This window comes from Gopherus evgoodei, chromosome 8, assembly GCF_007399415.2.
Source record: "Gopherus evgoodei ecotype Sinaloan lineage chromosome 8, rGopEvg1_v1.p, whole genome shotgun sequence".
Classification (NCBI taxonomy): domain Eukaryota; kingdom Metazoa; phylum Chordata; order Testudines; family Testudinidae; genus Gopherus; species Gopherus evgoodei.
In genome coordinates, this window is record NC_044329.1 from 21239779 (window position 1) to 21260817 (window position 21039).

At 47.4% G+C, this 21039-nt stretch overlaps 1 protein-coding gene across 4 annotated transcripts in view; it reads right to left on the bottom strand.

Moving 5' to 3' along the window:
• The window catches only part of SH3PXD2B (SH3 and PX domains 2B), a 127227-nt gene that overhangs the window by 71245 nt on the left and 34943 nt on the right, over positions 1-21039 (bottom strand). The window lies entirely within an intron of this gene.

The following is a 21039-nucleotide window of genomic DNA, read 5'->3' on the forward strand; positions in this document are numbered from 1 at the left end:
GATCTCAGAGTAACTTACAAACATATACAAACTGGGCTTAAACAGGGCCAGTGCAAGGATGTTTCACGCCCTAGGCAAAACTTCCACCTTGCGCCTTCCCCCTACCCCGCATCCCCAACCTGAGGCACCTCACCCCACAGCAGCTCCCCCCCTCCGCCCTGAGGCTCCCCCCTTGTGGCAGCTCCCCACCCCCTGCTCTGAGGCACCCCTCTTGCGGCAGCTCCCCTCCCCCCATTCTGAGGCACCCCTCCCCCCACCCCAGCTCACCCCTGCTCCGTGCATGAGCACCCCAAGCATGCCGTGGCCGCTTCACTTCTCCCGCCTCCCAGGCTTGCAGCGCCTAAGCTGATTGGCGCCACAAGCCTGGGAGGCGAGACAAGTGAAGCAGCCAAGGCATGTTCGAGGAGGAGATGGGGCAGGGGTGAGCTGGGGCAGGGAGTTCCCCTGCGTGCTGCCCCCCCCCCCTTACTTGCTGCAGGCGGCTCTCCCCGTGCTCCCCTGCCCCAGCTCCCTCCGCCCAAATGCCGGCGGTGACTAGGGCGGCTGAAGATCCGGCTGCCACGGTCGTTGCTGAAGAAAATGGCGCCCCCAAATGCCAGCGTCCTAGGCGACTGCCTAGGTCGCCTAAATGGTTGCATCAGTCCTGGGCTTAAAACTACTAGCAACAACCCTTACGACTACTGACTACTTTGAAAACCCTCTAGTAGATTTATCTAAAAAACGGCTTGGTCCATTTTTGTAGTTTGTACAATTTGCAAGCACTGGCTGGGACAACAAGGCGGGGAAGACATGAAGGGTTAAGATTCACCCTCCTTATTGAAGGCTCTGGTATCATGACCTCTCTTCTCCATTAGGATGTGTCTGTACCCTAGGAGAACGCTCCAGGGATGTCTACGAGAGTGGAGGGCACTCAGTTTCTCATGGCTGCTCCAGTCATCTTGCAGGAAGGGGTTCCAAGTACATCACAGCCTCCAAGGCTGTCATTACCTGAGGCAATTTAGGAGTAAGAAGAACAGGACTCTCTTCTGTCTTTTATTTAGGTCATCTTGTCCAATTACACAATTTGAGTAGGGCCCTATTTTGGCACACCAAAGAGAGAGCAAGGGAGAGTGCGCACAAAGGATTTCACTAGCATTTTTTTTTTAGGTGTGGATTTCTAAGACCTCTGGATGGGGAAGCACTTCAGTTCTCAACCTGCAAAAATCAGCAGCTTTGTGTGTGCATGTGCACATGTGTGCGTACATATGTGCAAGGGGGAACAAAAAATAAGGACAGACCTAATTCCCTTGACTCTTCTATTAACGAAAGGGATTTTGGCTATAAATGCAGCTGGCAGCTACCATTCGATTCCAAAGTAAAGAAACCCTACAACCAACTTTGACTGTACTGCAGCTAAAGAACACATATGCACTATTAAGCAAGTCACCATTGGAGGAAAGGAACCCCATGTCTACCCCGAGGGAATGAGCACAGGCTTGGAAGTCAGAGTTCTAATCCTGGCTCTGACACTGAGTCATTCTGTGGCCTTAGGCATGTCACTTGCCTTCCCTGTGGTTCTGTTTCCCCCATGCACATAAATGAGGTATAATTAAACTCTCCTCTACCACCTCTGAGTCCCAGCCCTGTGCTTTAACCACAAAGGCATGCTTCCAGAAATGCCTTCTCTACTCTTTTGTCATTTGCACCATTCTCCAGTGATGGAAGCACAGCTGTGTCCCAAAATGCAGTCCCACATCTGGACTCTCAAATGGGCAACCTCTTGGTAGCCATGTAGAAAAGTACAGAATTAAACTCCATTGCAACACCCAATGGCCCAGTTATATAGGCAAACAACAATCCTCTAGCGCAGTGTTTCCCAAACTTGGGATGCTGCTTGTGTAGGGAAAGCCCCTGGCGGGCCGGGCCGGTTTGTTTACCACAGGTCCAGCCGATTGCGGCTCCCACTGGCCGCAGTTCACTGCTCCAGGCCAATGGGAGCTGCTGGAAGCAGCGGCCAGTATGTCCCTCAACCCGCGTCGCTTCCAGCAGCTCCCATTGGCCTGGAGCAGCGAACCACGGCCAGTGGGAGCCAAGATCAGCTGGATCTGCAGACATGGCAGGTAAACAAACCGGCCCGGCCCCAGGGGGCTTTCCCTACACAAGCAGCGTCCCAAGTTTGGGAAACACTGCTCTAGAGCAACCCTGGGGGCTGTGAGCAGGTTTCAAAGGGTCCACCACACAAAGCCAACATTAGACTTGCTGGGGCCTGAGGCAGAAAGCCAGATCCCCTTTGCATGGGGCTGAATCCAGAGGTCCTGAGCCCCGCCACCAGGGCTGAAGCTGAAGCTTGAGCAGTGTAGCTTTGCAGGGGCCCCTGTGGCATGGGGCCCCAGGCAACTGCTCTGCCTGCTACCCTTTAATGCCAGCCCTGGCTTTTAAATGCAGAAAATCAGTTGTTGTGGCACAGGTGGGCTGGGGAGTTTTTATAACACGTTGGAGTGGACTGTCAGAAAGAAAAAGCTTGAGAACCCCTGCTGTAGAGAGCAACAGGGCACAGGGATTATTTTTCATCAAATGGAAAAATCTGAAGTCCATTTATTTTCAAGATCCATCTTTCATTAAAGCATTGTATACTGGCACAGACAAAGATTAACAAAGTATATGATGAAATGTTAAGTTTTATGTATCAATTAAACTCTGATGGCCCATGATGAACACAATAGAGCAAAGTGTTGCTCTCACGGATTCCAAATAAGAATGCATCCGTAGTAACGCGCACACAGAGAAGAACAGAAAGGAAGGATGGTCCAGTGGCCTGGGGCTCGGCAGAGCCAGGTTGAATTCCCTGCTCCACAGGCTTCCTGTGTGACCTTACGCAAGTTATAGTCTCTTTGCTCTAGTGTTCCCATTTGTAAAATAGGGAGAAAACGTCCTTATTCTGCAGGGATGCTCTGACACATTAAAGATTGTGAGGTGCTCAGATTGTTCAGTAATGGAAGCCATGTAAGTACCTATGACAGAGTTATTAGTTTGTTTTTATAACTACATGCAGGCACATTAGCCACTGTGAAATAATACTAAACCTTTGATTTTCTGTAGGTCCTACACAAAAATAACGCCACGTTCCTCTGCTGGTTTTACAAGCAACAGCAGGATTTCACAAGCATTTCCTAAAGTCCCTGTCTACACTACAGGTTACTTTGTTATAATTCACATCACTCAAGGGTATAAATAATCCACAGCCATGAGCAACATAAATTATACCGACCTATGCACTGGCATAAACAGCGCTAGGTCGCTGCAGTCTCTTGTGGAGGCAGGAGCTAAGCCGACAGGAGAGCTCTCACTCTCCCACCAGTTGGGAGCATGTCCACCACAAGCACTACATCAGTGCAGCTGTGACACTGCTGTAGTGTAGATATAGCATAAGTCTGTGCTACCATTACCTGAGGACAGTAGAGAAAAAAACAAGAACACAAACAAAAAGAAGCAGGATTTCTCTCAAGATCTGTGAGGAGAAATATACACATATGCACACTACAATCCATGTATGAGAAACGACAAAAAGCATAGCAGAAAAAACAAGGACAAATCAAAACCAAAACAATTAAAAAAACATAAACAGAAGTATCCAAGTGCTCCCTTTAATATGTGGATGCCAAATACAGAAACAGATTAATCAGGAAAGGGAAATGCTTGAAGCCTCTTTCCAGGTTTAGCCTTTATGAGTTAGCAACACATCAATAATCAGAGATTTCGCTGACGTTACCAGCGGAAGCCACATAATGGGCAAGGCTGCGTGTAGATTCATTTCCTCAATACAGAGTGACCACAGAGCCGTTACAGTGATTGTCATGCCACCAGGGTTAGAGAGCATGTAACACCCGCCAGTTGTTCCCTCTGCTCATGAAAATACAGCATCTCCATTAGACCACATTACAGCCTCATTGTGTCTCCATTTATCCAGAAAGAAACTGAATGACTCTAACCTTATTCTTCCTGTTTGGAAGGGCTATTAAGTTTATGAGGTACACAGTGGTAAATGATACAAATCAAGCCACCAATACAGCACATCTAATTACATTCAATAATATAATACTCAACTCTCTCAAGGCCTTTTCGTCTCGCATTTTTGAGAGCGAGCAGAGTGCTCCTGAAAGAGAGATACTAACAGCGCCAGAGCCAGGCACATTGCAGGCAGACCCTCTAGGCCTTCAGTGCCCTTTGTTCTTCCAATCTTAAGATCCCAAACAGATCAGCTGTGACACCTCAGTCCTGTCCTGCAGCACCCTCTGCTATTCCCGACGTGTCTTAAACAAAAGCTGCCAATATTGTAGATTTGTCCCATATCTCATAGCGGATTTCCTGACATGCCCAAGTAGGGGGATTAGGAGATCTTCAGTTCACATATTTTGGCAGTCACCTCCAAGTCGCTAGAGGATATCTGCCCAGGCCAACCAAGTGCCCTCTATAAGCCTCTGCTCAGAAAAGTAAGGAATAGCTAGGGCTAATGGGCAGCCCACAGGAGTGCTGGAAGAGCTATACGGGGGTTCTCAAACTGGAGGGTAGTGACCTCTCAGGGGGTCCAAGGTTATTACCTGGGAATCGCAAGCTGTCAGCCTCCTCCCCAAACCCCATTTTGTCTCCAGCATTTATAGGGTTAAATATTTAAAAATGTGTTCTTAATTTATAAAGCGGGGGGTCGCACTCATAGGCTTGCTCTTTGAAAGGGGTCACCAACACAAAAGTTTGAGAACTGCCGAGCTATATGGACGAGGAGTGGGCAGGGGTGTCCCAGGACTGGCCTACAGCATCTCCCACTACTGCACGTCTTGGGGTGTGGAAGAGAAGCATGTATGTTGCCTGCCTGCATTACTCCTGACTCTGGTCAGTGTTGCACACCTCCTGGATTAATGAACACTAAACTCCCAAGCACTGACATGGAAAAGCCCAGAGTCCCTGGAAAGGAGGGGTGAGGCCTGGAAAACATGGAAAAAGGGAAGAAATGGTGGGTGGGAGTGTAAGTCAGAAGGGAGGGTTACACAGTCACTTCCAGCCCAGCTGCCACATCACACAGCTCTCGAGAAGGCGGCAGAGGCCTGTTCAGCAGTTTACAAGATATAAACCAGTGGCTGAAGAAAAGCTAAAAACCCATTCCAAGGAAAACAACCCCAGAGCCGGTTCTAACCACGGCAGGTGGTTTGTGTTAGCAGATATGAGGGCACATGTTTGGAGAGATCCAGAGTCGTTCAGTCACGGGCTGACAGATCATCTTTTACGACACATAGTCTTCTAGCCCCACAGCCAGGGGAAGAAAGTATTTAACAAGAGGGGGAAAGAGAAATAAACTGCACAGCTGGCATCTGCCATTAGACTCCAGGAGGAATCTGGTTGGCTGGTTTCAAGGACAGCATGTTTTAAAGCCCCTACCTACCCAATACACACCCCTAAATCTTATCTGACCCAAATACTGGCTAGACTGCATTATGATGCAGAGAAGCCCCAAGCTGCCATTCAAGGGTCTTGGGTTAAGTTACCCTTGTCCAGTGCCCCGATTAAAAGCAAGAATTTTGCAGAGATAGCATGCTCAGCCCTGGGAAAGGAGTTGGGGGAGGATGCAGACTGCTCTCTGCCTCAAAGCACCCCCTGGGGGAGGGGGACAATAGACTGGGGACCATATTAGAAGAGGGACTTCTCTATCTTCTCAGACCTGTGAACTGGATGGTTCTGGACAGGTTTGACCACAGAATATCCTTCTCCTAGGCTTCAGCAGATTTTCCTTAGGAGGGAAGAAGTTCTGGATTGAAGAAATTCAGCATGGAAAGACTCCTGCAAATGATTTCAGCATTCAGGGTTCCCATCCAAGTTATGCAAAGAAAGTGGTAACATCACATTCCTAGAGCAGTAAAGTGCCCAGCCATCCAAGATCTAGAGGAGAGGGAGTAAAGAACAGACTGGAAGCAGACATACATACAGAGAGACCCTTCTGAAGGCAGGCAGCCACCGAGACCGTGATAGGGCACAGAGGCCAAGATACCCTCCCTCTCAGCAGCGAGCTCAGCCAGCAAAGTGTAAGGGAAAGAGATACTAAAATCACAATTTACCACACTATTGAAGTGTTTGCAAACACATCTTTAAAAAAATATTAAGAGCGGATGCCATTTAGAGCATTTACATGTATTGTTTAGCTAATGTTTTATGCAGGACTTAACATGGCACCAACCTTTTACGTTCTTGTATGAAACTGTAATAGTTGTAACTAAATTGTAGTACCTGTACTTGTTATTCTGGCCTTCAATTGGGGGAGTGGGAAGTGACTATAAACCCTCACCTGGTCTAAAAGCACAACAACCAATTCGTCCTGTTCCTTCCTTCTCTCCTCATCCCTCCCTCCACAAACAGAAGCAAACACTCAGCGAAGAACAAAGCCTCACAGTGTGAAGCTCACCAAGCAGGGCTTTGGAGCTGGGCTCTGGCTGCGCTCCAGTTTCAGGCAAAAACCTGCAGCTCCACTGCTCCGGAGCTGCTCCGCGCTCCAGCTCTGAGCTCCACTCCAAAGCCCTGACACCAAGGGCATATCTACACTCCAGCCAGGAAGTACAATTGCAGCTTCTGTTGACACAGGTGAGGTAGCTTTAACCTAGCTAGCTTGGACACCGGAGCAGTGAATCGTGCATGGACTAGCAGCCTGGGTAATTATCCAGGGTCCCAGGCTGGCTTGTACAGTGTCACTGCTCCGATGCCTGACCTAGCTAGATTAAAGTCTAGCTCAGGAATGTCCACATAAGTGTAATCACACTCTGTTGCTGCAGTGCAATCACACTCTGTTGCTGCAGTGCAATCATACCCCAAAACTTAGGCTCTGATCACTCTGCAAGGCCCTGCCTCAAAGCTAACAGTCACATGGACCAATCCTTCATAATACTAAGAGGAGACATTTTTACAGGAGATTGGAGGAGTATCTTTGCGACATGCACAGGCACCTGCCTAGGAAGTGCGCTCAGCAGTGCCTTTCAGGAGACCCAAGCTTGGTAACCAAACAGGGTCTCTTGTTCACATTACTGGTCAGCAGTGCCTGGTAACATTATTCATGGCCACAAGACAGACCATTACTGGTCCCAGTCTCTCGTGTATACCAGGCCAGAAATGCCCAGGAATGCTTCATGTGGTCTTGCAGGAGACCCAGATCAAATAACTGTCCTGGTCTTGACTCCCCAAACTGGGACTGTGGCAGAAACAAGCCTGCTGGGTAAGGGAATGCCTCATGATGCTCAACAGTGAGAATCTTCACGCAAGCAGGAGCGGAGGTTGATGAGATCCTCAGGGTTGTGAAAGGGAAGCCTCCCATTCCCGGGGTGGGATGGAGTAGGGAGCATGCCATCACACATGTGCATGCACACTGGTACACAGAACTAAGGCAAGATATTATCAGAGCCAGTCTGGAAGCCATTGTCTGGGGCAAGAGAAGTGTTTCATTAAAGAAACAAGACTGTCAGGTATGTGTATACAGGAGGTCATATCCCGCAAGAGGGGATAGGTGGGGGTAAAGGAGATGTTTCCATCAGCAAATTAACTCAGGCCAGGGGAGTCAAGTTGAGAGCAAGCTACATTTCTCCTTGGCTGGTCTAACACAATGGAGGCCCAAGCAGTGCCCTGTGCAGCAGCTGACGCAATACATGCCTGTGCTACAGACACATTGCTTGGAGCAGTCAAATTCTGACACCAACAAAAAGCTCAACAAAAGGCTGCAGTGTCGGGTTCAGTAAGCGGCAGTAGAGTCACAGGAAACCTTTTGTGGGAGTAACAGTCATTCCCCGCCCCCGCCCCAAAGGGGAAGGGGGGCAAGGAGTGGTGAAGACAAAAGATGGATCCTAAGCCAAACCGAATTCTGAAATCCATAGCTCACACCCATCTCCAGTGCAGAAGAGGGGGACTGCATTTTGGTGTCAGGCTCTCTTCGTGCTCCAGGAATATTGGCCAAGACGGGTGCATGGGCCAATGCCGCAGTCACTCTCTGCTCAGTAATAGTTCACATTTTCCTCGATCTTCAGAGCCCCCTATTATGGAGAATACTGGTTAAGGCACTGATGTTCTTCCTGCTTCCCTCACAGTGCCCTGGGCTCTTCCATCTGGGCAGCTCCCAGGGATATGTGGAAGGGATCTCAGTTTAACACCTCTCCCTTGGGTTATGTTGCAGACTTCTATTTTCGCATCTAATTGGACATTTCCAGACAGACTAGTCACCCATTTCATCCTTCACTTCTCCTTTCCAGCGAAGTCCCCCAGAGGCACATCATGAACAACAAGATAAAGCTGAGTTGTAATTAGGGCCAAATAAAAAGACTTAAAAATAAAAAGAAAAAACATCTTAATTTGGGAAGTTCCCGCCTGACAACCCAAATATCACCGTGTTGTGAATCCGGAGCACTTCTCACGAGAGGAGAATATTTTCCAGCATGCCAACTGGTTCCACTGTGAATCACTGTAAGATGTTCCAGCAGTACCAAACTGAAGTGGGAAGAGGATGCCGATCTTACAGGTCTATCATTGTGACACTATGCTTATTATGTTTGGTACTGGAGTGCCCAGGATGGGTGTGCTGTAGCACAACTGCTTGGCCTTTGGGAACAAACACTGTGCAAATGCATGCCTGCAGGGTAAGAGACTCCCCATTCCCAGGGCCAGCAGCCTTGCAAGCATCTGTCAAGCAGACACTCTGTGGGAGTGAATAACATTTGGCAATGGCTCAGATTCTACAGATATTTAGTCTTTTCTCCTACCCTTCACAGGCACCCTCTGTCCATCATGACTGCTTATGAAGAAATACAGTGAAAGCACAGCAGCTCTGCAAACAGGAAGACAAGATAGTTTTGGCCATTTTGTGGGTGATGAGCAGTATCACATCCAAATTATTATTATTTCAGTACTTGCTACAAGGACCCCATTGTACTAGGCACTGTACAAACACAATGATCATTTAAAACAATCAGAGGCTGACGTTTACGCAAGGCTCTGAGCAGAGGTGTATCCAAAGAGCGCAATTTATCAGCTATTAGAGCGGTACCTTTCTCTCCAACCTCATTTAGGCAGGACTGCGAAAACTGATGGGAAACTTTAAGCATTGCTCAGCAATAGACAAATAGGAGGTAACGGAGGTTAGAGAAGGCTACAAACTCTGGCAGCAGCTTCCGCTGTAGAAGGAATTTCCTATGAAGTCGTAAGACACCATATACCTAAGGAAGTAGTAGCTGTTCTAAATAGCCAGGCCAGCTGTAAGGAAAGTGTTCATGCCCTTCAGCAGAAGTGGCTTAGCGCAAGGGCCTGTGTTGCCTCTAGGTGGCAATCTCTGGAAATACAGGGACAAAACATCAAGGCCAAAAATTAACATCTGGGTCTGCGTAACTTTGACAGATACTTTCTCAACCCCTTAAGACCCATACAAATAAAATCCACGAGCCAGAGGTTCCCATAGTCTTCAAGCCCCAGAAAAGCAATCGGGAGGCTGCATTTGCTGCACTTGTGGCACGGATCCGCACATTACACATCTTCACATGACTTTTCCTCCTACAGTCTCTTCCTGGGCTGAATTTTCCAACCCTGCAACCACCAGGGAGATTCCCCAATGCTGAGGGGATCCTTAGCTGCCTGGTGAGGGCAGGTATATGGCCTCTTCATGCCCAGAGCAACAAAAAGGGGCTGTGGTGTGGAAGAGCTTCTGTCCCAGTGTCTTTGCTCTCTTACTAGGTGAAAGAGCAACTTGCATTATACGTTCCTCAGGGTAGAGTCGGTCTCAATGTGTGTGAAATGGAGGCCCCTCTGGGCATCACTACTACAATATACATGAGAAGTGATTAATAATATAAACTTGCAATCCCTGCGCTGCCTCCTTGTCCATGTATTTCACCGAATTATTCTTTCAGATGCTTGTGTTTTGTTCAGTTCTTTCCACATGACTCAGATTTTGCAATGCTTCCCAGAAGGGTACCTGTACTATCTAGGAATCAGGCCTCCCATTCCTGTGGCATGTGTGTGCACAAGATGAGCCCAACCACTCTAGTAGAGAGCTGGAAAAAATGCACAGATGCACATTCTCCAGATCTAGAAGTGGTGATTTCATACCCCACTGGCAGAACTCAATGGGGAGTAGGGGGAGGGAGAGGTGAAGTCATATAAGCCTCCCCCTTTCCCCCTTCCATTCCAAGTCTGAGACTTGGACACCACACATCGTCCTCAACAGCAGCCAGGCAAGGAGCTTCTATTTTACAGCATCAGAGACTCCCACAGCTAACACACATGCAAATTCCTTTAGTAGAAACCTCAAAAATGTCTGCCAAAGCCACTCAACCTCAACAACCAAGAGATGACAGCCTCCAGCACTGCCATCAGCATTCACCTGGGCTACCCACAAACCGACAAAGGTTTCAAAAAAGATAAGAGGATGACTACCACCAAATGTCTCAGCCACAAAAGATGGGCCAGGAAGCTCCTCATTTGGCACCCAGGACTGAAACCTAAAGTAATAAGTTACCAATGCTCAGACAGGTTAGGACCAGCCAACAGCTGTTCAAGCCTCAGTCTGGTTTCTAATGGGATCTCCTAATCAGATAGGCCATCAGTGCAATCCCTCATTTAACAACTGCAGCAAAGAGGCCAAAGACTGAAAGGGTCACATAAGCAGAAATGGAAGAACTCTTATCCTCTAGATCAGGCCAAGAGACAGGTTGGCAAGAAGCTGCCAGCAGCAATAGATGATCACAAAGCAAATACATCAAGAGAACACATTTAAAAGATTTTTTAAAAAAGCTAGAGGTCTACGTTTTCAAAAGCAACTAACAATTTTAGGTGCTCAACATGGGACACCTTAGGAAGACCCAATTTTCAGAGAACAGGTGCTCAGCACTGGAGGCACCCAGAATCACTAGTCTCTTTTGAGAATTTAGGCACAAGTACCTAGTCCAAAAACACTGCATGTTACCACTCCCTTTGTGCGGCATGTCCCATTTATATATGTGAAGAGAGCAACTTCAGCACTTTGAGAATCCTAGAGTACTCATGATTCTGAGAAACAAGTAGTCTATATGCTCCCAGCCAATCATGCAGCAGAGGGCCATTAGTACAGCCTCCTTTCAGAGCTGCTGGTTTCTCTGCCTCTTTCTTTCTCTTTCCCTCCCACCACCGTCCCCTGCCCTTTTTTTTTTTTTTTTTTTTTTAAAGTTTCTTGGGTAATTTGAATTTATAGCTTTTATGTTTGGTTTGGGGGATGCTGGAGCATAAGTCCTGGAAGCTATAATTCTCTTTACAGTAAGTTATTAATCCATCCTCCATTTAACTTCTGATAATTGCACTGCAGCTTCCAGACGGAACCGAGCACTGCGTGCAGGTCCCAGACTGTACAAATGGGTATTGAATACAAATGGGGCTATACACACATGCTCATTACAGGCATGAAAAACATTGCACTTGGAATAACCAATCAATAATACATGCATAATTCATCACAGCATCCAAGCCATGGAAAATGACTCTTGCTGGATGAGGTGTATGGGAGCAGAGCAGCAAGGTACCGGAAGTTAGATACTTCCAGTCTGGTTTGCTTCCTTTCCCCAACACCATTCTGTCACCAAGTATTTCCTTGAGTGAAACAGTGTCAGTGCTACCCAAATAGGAAAGAACTGCACCTCTCAATGTAGAAAAAAAATCAATAGTCTGGCCCTGTCAGGGACTTGAACCAAAGACTCATGAGCAGAAGCTCAACTTACTTTAATTGTCCATGACAGCAGCAGTATTATTGGCAATAACACAAGGATCTCAAAGCATTTTTAAAAGGCACAAATGAAGTAGAAGCTCCTCCCTCAGAATAATTTAGGACAGTGGTTCTCAAACTATTTTTTCTGTGGACGAACTGAAAAGTGCTGAGGGTCTCAGCGGACCACTTAATAATCTTTCCAAACGTTGTTTGTACCGTTAAGCTAACTATTGTAAACACTTTGGATAAAAGCGCTATATTAAAAAAAATCCTTAATAATGAATGTTTTTTGGTCTACAAATAAAAGAACAACTCATATTTTAACATCACTAGTCTTACCTTCCTAATGCCATGGATGTGCCCTCTCCCCCCCGCCACAGCAGCCCTCGAGTTGGAGCTGGGAAAGAGGGGGGTATCTCTCCCGCCACAGCACCCACAGAGATGAGGCTGGGAAGGAGGGCTGCCTCTTTCCTGCAGCCACAGCCCTGGAGTTGTGGAAAGTCGCCTCTTTCCCTGGCCGCCGCAGCCTTCCACGTCCCAAATTCCCCTTGCCCCCTCGTCTCACCCCACTGCCCCCTCCCACCTACCTTCTATTCCCCCCAACGCCACCATCTCACCTTGCATGTGCGTCTTCTCCAGGGTCCAGACAGCTAATTAGTGGAGCCACACCTGTGTGGCTCCACTAATTAGGTGGATGGCCCTTCATTTTCTTGTGTGCCGCCACACAGGCGTGCATCTTAAAGGGAACGATCTGTGGCGCACCTGAACGGAGCTTGCAGACTACAGTTTGAGGACCTCTGATTTAGGGGAAGGAAATCATGAAACAGAGTTTCCATTATTGAAATTATCTGACTCGCTCTAAGTATTCTTCCTCTTTTACATACAGGGAAACTGAGGCACCAAGCAGGGCTATGACTTGGTGTGCAAGATCTCAGGGAATCTGGGACAAAATTGGAAACAGAACCCATGAGTAAGGCTAAGATTTTGTCATGGTTGTTTTTAGGAAAAGTAACGGATAGATCATGGGCAATGACAAAACTTCATGGAAGCCGTGACTTGTCCGTAACTTTTGCTGTTGCAGATCCATGGTTTCTTCTGCCACTTTGGTGACTGGGGGCTGTGGGGACACCCCCCCCCACAATGCTGTCACCCGTCACTGGAACCTTGCAGGGGGACCCTGAGGAGGCTGCCACCCATCACTGGAACCCTGCCAGGGCCCCGCTGGCTGCCAGCTTCATTCCCCTGCCCCAGGGGCTGAAACAGAAAATGTCATTGAGGTCTCTGGAATTCAGAGATTCCGTGACTTCCGTGACATGACATAATCATAGCCTTACTCATGAGTCGTTACTTCTGATCCTGTATTTGAAACACAAGGCCACCCTTAGATCAGATCTCAGGTCAAAGTGAACAGTGAGATTGTTTACACATACACACAGTCATAGTGAGCTAAGACCACTTTTCTCTTGAATGAAAGCATCAGAACAGGGTTTTAACTGATATGCATTGACCTCACATGTTTAAATGATGCATCTCAACTTTCCCAAGTGCATAGGTGCTGGAACTAAGGGTGCTGCCGCACCCCCTGGCTTGAAGTAGTTTTGATCATATTCAGGGTTTACAGTTTGGTTCAATGGCTCTCAGCCCCGCTTCCCCTCCCACACACAAACATTTACTATACAAATTGTTCCAGCATCCATGTTCAAATGTCCCCATGTGGACAAGCCCCGAGTCTTTTCACTCCCACAAACACTTCTAAAGAAAGCACTTAACTGCTAGCCACATGCATGTCAGAATCCCTTAGGAGGGGCAACAACTCCATTTTCTTTCCAGAAACTTCATCATTCTCCCGTCTCCATCCCATTTCTCTGTCCTGTCAAACATCGTCCCTATTCCAATGCATATCAAGGCTGGCCCACATTCTTCCCACCAAATTCATTATTTACAGCTTTACCCTGATGGCAGACCCAAGTGTGCAGAGACACAGCAGCTATTGAGCACATCAGACTGCCTGGTGGCGGGGGAGGGGGGAAGGTTAAGCCCCAGATCTTCCGGATCTGAGAAGCAGCAGTTCTATCAGTTAGGCTAGAGGAGCACAGCTGGCTAGCGACAAAAGTTGCATCAGCTTCCCAACCCACCAGCCACTAAAAGAGCAAGACAGTTATAAAAGAAGCCCTGTATCCTCACATTGGCTGGGGATGTGAGAAGAAACAGAAGGGCTGATTCTGACCTCACGTGGGTATTAAGTTGGGAATAACTCCACAGAAGTCAATGGAGTTGCATGGGTGTAAAAAGCAATCAGGCCTGGAGGTTTAACTAGTAGGACCGTAAGAAGCATCCTCTCCAGGTGAGAGACAGATGCTCCATATTTGTGACTAGCCCCTTAACCTTAAACTCTGTGTTCAGCTGCTCTCACATTTGACAGCACAGATCTTTGGCTCTTACAGAGACTGCTGATAAAACAAGACCTTAACAGTGGGAATTCCCTAATTTGCAACACAAACCAGGCAAGTTCCTGTGTGAGTCTATCGAAAAGATGTAAGCCCCTTGGACTGCTCCAGCTGCAATTTTTTTCCTAAATCTCTTGCTCAATCTGAGACATTTGAGAGTTTCACATGCAGGAGTCCCAGTTATGTCTTTTAATTCTGTGTGTTTTTTTCCAGCCCTACGATGACTTAATGGTCCCACTGAGGATGTGATTGACTCACTAACCCAGACCCCCTTTAATTCCTTGCCTTAGCAACAAGAGAGTCTCCATCTCTCATCAGGAGAGCCTGGATGGGTGGTCAGGATTGCCACAGGCTGCACTTGTATTACAGTGTTTACAGAGGGAGTGGGATAAAAAAAGTGCTGCACTAAGCAAACCCAAAAAAGAGCCACAGAAGGAAGTCTGTCTGCAGACAGTGGACACATCTGACTGATCTTCCAAAGAGCTGTCTGCTTTGCTCACACCACAAAGAGAGCTCTATAGCCCAGCCCTGCCACCTCCCAAACATCCTTAAAGCAATTCTGGGATCTCCACAGTTTTGATTTCTACATCTGATGGTCTCTGCCAAACGAAAAGATGGGGAGGAAATTCAGTTTATTGCAAAGCCAGTGTGCTGCCACCAAGTGACATCCGATGAAAGAGAGTGGCCTAAAAAAAGTTGTTTGCAAAGATTTACTGCACATAACAGATAATGCAGTGTTAGTTCTGAGCAGACCTGGGACATCAGAGGGATCAGACTGACCACAGGGCTGGATACAGGCAAAAGTCACAGGGACTCAGAGGAAAAGCAAGATAATGGAGCCCTAGCCCAGGTACCGATTCCTTCAACCACATTGTGGTTAGAGAAAACCAAAATGACTCTGGACAGCAGCCACAGGAGCTTTATGGTGTGAAGATGCAGCAACCCTCAGGACTTCAGGGAGCTTAAATGTTGAGAATGCAGCCCCCTACTCAAAAAGACAGCAGAGATTCAACAAAACAAAAAGACCCAATACAAACTACATTCCTTTGATTACATCTGGGTTTTTTAGGCCCACAGAAAAGCAACTTGGCTAAGACAGCTCTGTGCCACAAATTTAAGTGTAACTAAACCAAATAGTGCCAGCCTGGATAGCGGCTTCTTAAAACCTTGAGAGATGTTAATGTCCTCGCTGAGAATAATTTAACCATGCAGGTATTAGAGACAAACCTGGAAAGCCTCTGGCTGCTCCCAGAGGAGCAGATTACATGGGTTCCTTTCCCTAGAACACCTTTCAAGCCCCAACAGCTCATTTCAGTGGAAGGTGACTGAAGGGAGAATAGCTTGTATTCTAGCATATTAAATAAAATACAGGATAATATTAAGATAATTGTTACATTTTACAGAATCACTTTTCAGCCTGAAAAATCCAAAAAAGAGATACACATTTTATATAACGATCTCTTCACCCATCTCTAAAATGCAGCCACCTCTAGAGTGAAGATCAGATTAGAGTAAAATCTAAGTAGGACAAAAAACAAACTGACCAAGACAGAAACAAATATATAAAAAGCATTTGCTCTAAACAGAGCTTCCATGATTTCTGGTGTGTTTCCCTATTTAAGAATTTATTGTTGCCCAATAAAGCTCATACAAGAATAAGCAAAGTGGCAGAAATGAGCTGTGTTTGCTGCTGAATCTTTCATAAAAGCTACAGCATGTGCAGATCCCACTCAGTGCAACTGGAGTTCTCTGATCAGTAACAAAAACAAAACAAAAGAAACAGAGAATAGGAAGGTAGACAATGACTATTCCATAATGACGGCTTTTCTTCAAGGCTGCAATGGAAGCAAGCACTAGAGCTGGTCAGGAATTTTCCAACAAAAATGTTTTCATCAGAAAATGATGATTCTTCAAAACAGATCACAGACAAAAGTCTGTTTTTGACACATTTTTCAAATGAAAAGCTTTGAAAAACAAAAGAAGTGTGAAAGTCAGAAAGTTTTCACATTTTCTAAATTAATAATTTCAGTTCAAAACGGCTCTTCATTTTGAAATTTACGCTAATTATAGTGATGAGGGAAAAAAGAGGTTTAAACTGAAATGAAATGTTTTAATTGACCCGAATGGATTTTTTTTCCCCCAGATCTATGGTTTGCAAAAATTTGAAATTTTGACTTTGTCCCAAATTGGGACAGGAACATCTTTTTCCAGCATCTTGAAAATTTTCAGAGGAGAGGAAAACTGTTTCCTGCCCAGCTCCCAGCAGGCAGCTTTACAAACTCACTTACTTGTGCCATGTGTGCAGTCAAGCACAGGAGGCAACCTCATGTGCTGTATAAGGGCAGACTGCGTACTTCTGTCATTTAAAACATTAGTGCTCTAGGATTTCATTCAGTGTGGAAGGATTCTTCTCTTTCCCAACAACTTAGTGCTGTAAAACTACTGATGGTTTTCACACTATGGGTTTGTCTACACTACAAGTTATGTCAGTGTAACTTATGTCCCTCAGGGGTGTGAATAAGCCACTGCCCTGAGCGATGTAAGTTACACCAACTTAAGTGCTGGTGTGGACAGCACTATGTCAGCAGGAGAAGATACTGCCTCTTACAGAGGTGGTTTTCTTATGCCAATGGGAGAGCTCTCTCCCCCATCGGCATAGAGCATCTTCACCAGATGCACTACAGTATAGGCTAACCTTATGTAAAGTTTCCCACAGATTGCATAGGCATAGCCTGTAATCATCTGCTATGCAAATCCCACAAAAGGGATTCTTAAGAGATTTAGGCAGATCCAGAATTTAGTAGCAGTATGTTCAGAATCTATAAGTAAATGCACCACAGATAGAGCTGGTCAAAAATAGTTTTCTCCCCTCCATCCCACAGAAAATTTTAGCCAAATCCCAACCTGTTTTAAATTCAAAATAGTATCATGGTGCCTCATGGGAGTTGTAATCCAGGTACCTTATGCTCCCACCATTCTCCTATGTGGGCTGGGCTCCCTGGCCAGACTACTTCTACCATGATGCACCACGGGCAAGCATGCCTAGTATCCCCTCACCAAGATGGGAGAAAATGCTACCTCATGAAAGATGGGTCTGATGAGGGAGCCACCCCTTAGAGGAGAAGGGGAACAAAGCACCCAAACTACAACTCACATGAGGCGCCACTTTGAATTGAACTACAAGACATGGTGCCAGTGAGCCAGTGGTTACCTGCAGCTCCTTGGTTCAAAGGATGGGAATTATGACCCATAAACCTTGGGTCCTTTCAGAGAGAGCATCTAAGCAATGGAAGACCACATTCCCACCTGCAGTTCTAGCACCTGATCTGCAATCCTAGTTTCCATAGTCCACAGGGGGCGCTAGGACAGTACACCTCTTAGATTTGTGGATGCTCTCATGGTAAAGCCACTGGCCATCTAACTATGGGAAGTACAGCAAAATGGATTCTTTGACTAACCAAATTAGCACTCCAGCAGCATACAAGTTGCAAAACTGGCCTCAGCTGGCAGGAGAACAAGGAGTGGACATGGGACCAGAGAGAGGAAAGACTGTTGCCAGGTCTTTGGCACATCCTCACATTTTCCCCTCTCCTTTATGTTTAGTTAGCCTCTTCCCTCCCGCACCGTTCCCACTCTGCCTATTGCGAGCCTGCTAGAACACATGAATCACTGAGGAAGGGGCAGAGCCAACACCCCCGTCTTCCCAACAAGCTCTCCCCTTAATCTAGGAGACAGAGCAGCCACACAGGCTCAACGCAGCTGGCCTCTACTGGCCCAGAGCCTGAGAAAGGCAGGCCTTCCAGACTGTTGCAGCCCCACCCCAAGGCAGGATTACTTCCACAGATCTTAAAAACCATATTTTAAAAAGTATCTATGCTGGATCCTATAGATGGGAACAAGAAGCCAGGTGGATCTCAGGTTGAATACAAAAGGAAGCTAATAAGGAGCATGGTCTCCTGGGCAGCACAGAGAATTGGGAAACTGGAGTTGTTTTTCACTCTTAACCAGATCCATTGGGTGACCTGTGGGACGTCATTTCACTTCTTTCCTCATCATCTGAGAGGAGGGAGATGAATAAGTCTAACCAACTGCACTAGGGGGCAGCGAGGCCTCAGTAGTGTTTTTACAGGCCTGAGATCCTCTAATGAAAGGCTCTAAGAGACTTCTTATTAATAGCTGGCACTGGAAGTGGCAGATTATAGTGTAATGTTAGGCCTTAGCTGACCTGGCACCATCAAAAGAGAGGCAGGGAAAAGGAGAAATGAGTCAGAATTCAGGAGTACTGAGAAGAGACTATGTACTTCCCCCATAATTTTAGCACCTCACTCTGGCATGAACTGCAAAGATGTGAGTGGGCCTCTTCGCACAGTTGCCAGGCCCATAAGAAAAGTGCTGCACAGCAGGGAGGCCACCTGAATCTGTGGATAGAGAACCCTGACCCAACTGTATATGTGCATGTAGTGAGGCAACCTGGCTTCCAGCCGTCCCAGACAGGGACGAGACCTTACGGATGCCAAAGTGGGCGGAGTCACTGGAGCCTACGCCCGCCCCCCCAGAGGTCAAGGCGCAGGGCAGGAAGTATAAAAGCCCAACCCCAAGGCTCAGAAGGGGCCTGGCCACCGGAGAGGCCAGACGCTGATGCCCCAGCTCCCGCTGGGGAGACTCCCGCCGCCTGTGACCGACTCGAGGACTGGCCATACCTGCGGAGGCTGGATGCCGATCAGATGCCGAAAGAGCCCGTAAGCCGACTGGTAGAAAGGGACCCAGAGGAGCTGCCCAGTTTACCCCTCGCTCAGTATCCCGAAGAGCCCATGGACGCCGTGGAAGACGCCGTGGAAGACGCAGGTACTGGTAGAGAGGGAGGTAGACAGTAGCCCGGGGGCAGCTGACCCTAGTCTGGCTGCAGCACACCCAGAGCCCATGTCAGTGTGTTGCAGCCAGGATCCCCACTGACACAGTAGCAGGCAGCCTGCTGCTGTTAGGGCGCCAGGCTGGGACGGGCCTGTGTCCCCCCTGCCACCCCACTCCCGGGTGGCAGTATCCCCCTCGCCCCGACGCTCAGGACCCGGAGCCTGGGCTGGTTAAATCCTGAACTGTTTGCTCAGCCCCTGCCTGACGGTCTGAGCCCCTGAACTGTTGTTTGCTGCCCCACCCTGACCTAGGGCCAGGGCTTGAATACTAAACTGTTTGCTCAGCCCCTGCCTGAGCTCCTGACTGTTTCCTGCCTCACCAGGCTAATTCACCAGCTCACCGGACTTGTGTAGTGAGGCGGCCTGGCTCCCAGTCTCCCCAGGGAGGGGCGACTCCAACAGCGGACACTTACAGTGCAATATAAAGATTTAACTGTGAGGCACAAGCTGACCCCATGTGCTTCAGTGCCCAATGCGTCATAATGGAAGTTTGTTCACTTATCCCTTCCAGTCTCCTGTTCTTTGGGGGCATTCTGATTACTAGTGGTCAGTTCGCATGTCTGTGAATGTCCGAAATGTCAATACATGCTACTTGGGCTAACAAGTGGAGGAGTTAAGCTGTTTGAAAGAACCCTGTATTCCTATTTTCAGTCCAGCAGCACAAAGGCACTTGGTGTCAGCAAGATGAGTCTGGGGCATGTCTGAACATTTAAAAAAAATTAAAAAAGAAAGTGACCCAGCCCTTCCCCCCACCATACTACCCCTCCTTTTATTTTTTAAACTCTCAATTCCTAAGTGACCTAGGTATATATTTTTTATGTTCACCTCACTAAATTTTAAAAATGCCTTGCTAATTTTACAGACTCCTTATAAAGGCTTTCATTTTGGGGCCAAGGAGGAGAAACTTTAGCCTAACAAGAATGTTACATATATAAGAGTGAGAATAAATGTCTAGCAGAAAATTGTTCCTTCCACCTGGGAGTCTAATCCTGCTCCCACTCATGGCATGACACCCATTGATTTGATGTAGCATCAGGCTTTTTGAAGGGAAAAAAGGCATCTTTTCATTTATCAGCTAAACATTACAGAAATCCTTCCCTCCAGACCTCATTTAACATCATCTCAGTCAATCATATTTGGTTCAAGAAATCGTGTTACTGGGGGAGAGGGGGGAAGCCATCACGAACATGAGTTTCATATATTTGAGTCTTCAGGTTAGAGATTGTCCTGCCCGCGAACGCTCTCCTTTATCTTTTTCCATACTCGTCCATTGTCAGCGCAGCAATCCAGAACCATGGAATCTCTCTGTCTTCACATTCTGCTTACAGTAACTCCTCGTTTAACACTGCAGTTATGTTCTTAAAAAATGCAACATTAAGCAAAATGATGTTAAGGGAATCCAATTTCCCCATAAGAATTCACGTAAATAGAGGGGTTAGGTTCCAGGGAATTTTTTTCCCCATTCAAAAGACGTTATTTAAAACTTATACTGTATATGTATATAAACAATTTAATACTGTACTCAGCAATGACGACTGTGAAGCTTGGCTGAGGTGATGGAGTCAGAGAGTGAAAGAGGGCAGATCGTCTGGCCACTCCTCTTGCTGTTCTTTCCAAAGTGCTAGGGGTTGAGCACCCCCAGCTCTGCTCCAGACCCACCCCCACTCCAACCCTTCCCCCAAGGCCTCACCCCTGCCTCTTCTAGCCCCTGCTCCACCCCTTCCCCCTGAGCCTGCTATGCTCCTCCTCCCTCCCCACCACTTTCCTGAACACACAAAACAGATGATTGCTGCAGGAGGTGCGCAGCCTACCCCGCCCCGCCCCCACAACTCTCGCCTGCAGCAATCAGCTGTTTCCAGACATTCAGGAGGCTTGGGGGGAGGCTGCTCGCCGCATCCTCACTCCCCCACTCCCCTAGAGCCTCCTGAACACCCCCAAACAGCTGACTACTGCAGGT